The following is a 4,104-nucleotide window of genomic DNA, read 5'->3' on the forward strand; positions in this document are numbered from 1 at the left end:
TTCGGGCCCCAGGTCTCCCACAATAGATTCGACGGTGATAATTGTTTACATGAAGCATACAAAGCCAAGATCTGAAAGACGTTTAACTTTAAAACTGATCCTCAGGAAAGTTGGTTCGGTGGGACAGCAAACGCTCCATTGATGGACATTGGTACAATTACATACCGATTCCTGTAATGCTTGTTTTCTGTAGTTGATGCATCAGCGCTTTCTCCACCATTTATGCTTATTTTTCAAATTATTATAAAAGGTTTGCCTTAGATATAAGCGTGATTATATGTTGACATATGCACGAATGATGTTTCGATTTCCAGTAACACTGAAGGAAGAACGTATTCGAACGTTTAACTTTAACATGCGACGCCCAACGTTGGGATCGAACCCACGACCCTGAGGTTAAGAGTCTCATGCTCTACCGACTGAGCAAGTCGGGCACTCATATTGTCTACTGTTCATGTTGTGTCCTGGAGAAGTTATTTCACAGCCTGGCTTCTCTGTGTGCAAGAATCCGTAAGTAATTGACCCAGTCGGGGTCAAACTCCGTTTCCTCAATAAAATATATGGCTTGGTTTACGAATGCTTCCGGAAGACAGGATGAAGAAAGTCGTTGAATTTCCAAGAGAACGTGATTTCTGTTCCAATTTATCAATGAACCAAGTTAGTGTTTTGGAATATTTGTAACTGAACACGGCAGAGCCAATCACATTTTTCACGATTTATTTCAAGTGCGAAAAAATAATTTAAAAATAATATATTTATTCCAGGAGAGGATCTTGGGTGGGCTTGAACCACCAACCTTTCATTTAGCTGACAAACGCTCTAATCAATTGCCCCACAGAAACTTTTGTTTGTAACTTTTTCAAGAATCATTCAGCTTTTTCGCAATATTTATATGTAAAGCATTCCAGCTCATCGTGAATGAAATAACTGCTGGTCGTCTGCGGATACGTAACTCCTGTATCCCTAACTAAATTTAATATTATTCTACGATATAATATACGATAAAAAGTAATAATCCTTGCATTTGATATAGCGCTGTTCACGTCTTCTGGACGTCGCAAAGCGCTTCACAGAATATAATGTGAAGCGAAGTGATCGTAAATGTGTTGGCGAAACGCGGCTGCCAATTGCGCACAGCTGTTCCACAAACAGTCGTGGATTGCAAATGACCAATTTATCATTTTTGGGGGGACGGATTATCATTAGGCGTGTGGAGTGAGGAAACTTGCCCAAGGTTTCGCCCTGCCTGGAATTGACCACAGGTGTCTCGCTTGCAAGGCGAATGCTCGAACCACTGAGCTACAGGATTCCCTGTACAAAAGAATGTTGTTCCGAAATTGTTTGCTGATTTGACCTAAATCAAGTTTTCAAGCCATTTGTACTTCACTTAGATGTCTGCTGTGGGAGAACATGATGCCGGATGAGTAAAGAGTACCACGTCACAGTTGTCAATGTTTTCGTCTGGTTGTGTTCAGATTTTATCTTTCAATGTCTCTCTTACAAATGTTGTCATTTGTCATCACCCAGGGCTAGAATGTAACAGCAATTATATGAATCAAAAGGTCTATTTCTCTTGCAAAAAGTTAAATAGAGAAGTCTCTGTCGCTCAATGGAAGGTAAAGTCAATGGTAGAAGGCAAACATAGTGGTCCTTGGTCTTCTTTCGTCTAGAAAGTTTTATGTGCTCATACTTTTGACCTTTTTTTTTACTATGTATTGAATATGGGTTTCCGGCTTCCATCTGCTCCTGGTCCAGCTCACGGACTTTGAATATTGCATTGTGTTGTATCAACAAACTGATGATGTCCAAATGTATACATTTTAGCATCACGTTAGCTTCCACGATTGTGCAAATCCTAAATGAGAGCTTCCAGTGGAAGTTCACAGATGTCCTTTATATATGTGCGTCCTCTTCCCGGCATGAAAGACACTACTCAAGGCAAATAGCTGTTTTTTTGATGGATTAAGTGACGTTTTGACGTTTTAAAGAAAGTGATAGCAGAACTTCAGTAGATCCTGAAATATGTTTCAAAATAGAATAGTTTCAAATACAATCTTATCATAGGATCCTAACGTGATTCTTTCTTTCTCTCTCTCTTTCTCTCTTTCTTTCTCTCTTTCTCTCTTTCTTTCTCTCTTTCTTTCTTTCTCTCTCTCTCTCTCTTTCTCTCTCTCTTTCTCTCTCTCTCTCTCCTTTCTCTCTCTCTTTCACTCTCTCTTTCACTCTCTCTTTCTCTACCTCGATCCCACCTACTAGGCCACCTTTGGCTCGACTGCTTTTGAACCTGCACTGATATTCTCTTTTCAGAGATAAATTCCATTTGAATAAACAAAATGCAACTTTCAGCAAATATCACGTCGCAATATTGCAACAATCATAAATAAACTTACAGGTATAAATTGTTACATGAAATAAGCAATGTGTGAGAATATTGTGTTATGTTACAAAAGCAATCTTTTGCGCTATTTGAGTTTCACTTTTTGTAGCATCGTGAAGATTGCCGTGGAAGTGCATAAAAATCCGATATGCTTAGAGAAAGAGGAATCTTCGCATTTAGCCAACACCATTCGCAACGAGAGGACACGTCAGAATGACATCTAAAAGCGCTTCACATAATTTTATCTTCTTGTAAATTTGCGCTTATTTGAAATTGGAAGCCTTTCATCCGTCAGTTGGCCTTTACTATCCTTATACCCCGACAACCGTTTCTCCTTCATGCACCTAATTACTACTCTCCAGAAACCAACATGAGTTTTCGTTCTGCAATTCGAAATCACAGGACGTGTACATAATGTATTCTGCGCCAAAAATCTAAGATAAAATTTAGCCAATAAAAAACTTAAGGCAGATAACACGTGCATCTCACCAATCTGAGATAAAACTAATTAGTTTGCTCGTCAATGAAGACAGAAATTCTCAGTTTCCAGTTAATATTTTTTCTGATGTTATTTGTCACATACAAGAGAGTTGTTCTGTATGCAACATATGTGTTCAATGACTGTAAAATAACATCAGCGATGATGCCAATTAATTCTTCCCTGGAGGCTTGCCGTTATTATAAAGTTCTTTTCATGCTGCCATTTCATTCTGTTCCAAGGTGCCATCCTGCAGAAAGAACGCACGAGGGCTTGCCTTTTGTAAAATATGGTATATTTCACCATTTATGACGTGGAAGTAATTTACTACCCCATTCTTGCAATCGTTGGAGTTCCTGGTAAGCTATTTTAACATATGAATTATTATGAAACTCCTTGACTCACTGTGTATTCTGTTAACGGTTGTTCTGTCTGGCTCAGAGAACTCTCAATCCTTCACCGTGGGAGGAGGGTGAAGTTATCTGTGGTCTCCTTGGAATTGAACTGGTTCAATGAAGAAATACTTGGCAAACGAATTTCAGAACCCAATTAATCCTTTGCCAGTGTTGGTACTGGTTGCTGAGGCAGGTTTGTTAGTCGGTATTCAGAGTTATTGTACATCAGAATATTGCTCCCGGTAAATAAGCTGAGTCCAACTGGCTCATCAGTACGAGCTGGAGGGAATAGGGATTAACTCTCTCTGCAACTGTTACCCCTGAAAGTGGAAACGCTAACTCGCTGGGTGTTGCGAGATAGAGAAGGAGCCGCAAAGCAGGCCGGACAGTATATTTAATTTCCATCCATGCTGTATTTAGTTGGATAGATTCCAGCAATGCCCGCAATGCATACACTGACTGAGATCAGCAAATCTTCGCCCTCTGCCAGCAACTCCGCATTCTGCGCAAAGTAAATTTGAGTGTTTGGAAAAGAGGATACAAACATCGAAGGAGAGATTTTTCTTTGCATTCGAGGCACAAGGAAATCTCCCTGTGTATTCGGCATATATATGATGAACTCTTAATTGGATTTCTGAATGTTTCAGACACCCGAGACTGTCAGTTTCAGCTCCATTTTGTTACATTGAATTCACAATCGAGGCTCACATCGCAATGCTCAGAAGAGGTACATTGTCAGCGATGCTGTCCTTCAGATCATGGTAACTCGGTGAAAATTTTTTACTGAAGTACCTCATCTCTGATAATGTACCTGGTCCATTTCCGACACTATTTAGCGATGCATGCCAACTTGG

The 4,104-nt window shown here is 39.8% G+C and overlaps 1 non-coding gene across 1 annotated transcript; it reads right to left on the minus strand.

Moving 5' to 3' along the window:
• Nucleotides 1-361: 361 nt before the first annotated feature.
• trnak-cuu lies at nt 362-434 on the minus strand. The gene has a single exon. It is a non-coding gene; the product is annotated as a tRNA-Lys (tRNA).
• Between the last annotated feature and the right edge of the window lie 3,670 nt (nt 435-4,104).

The sequence above is a fragment of the Callorhinchus milii genome, unplaced genomic scaffold (genome assembly GCF_018977255.1).
Source record: "Callorhinchus milii isolate IMCB2004 unplaced genomic scaffold, IMCB_Cmil_1.0 Scaffold448, whole genome shotgun sequence".
Taxonomy (NCBI): Eukaryota; Metazoa; Chordata; class Chondrichthyes; order Chimaeriformes; family Callorhinchidae; genus Callorhinchus; species Callorhinchus milii.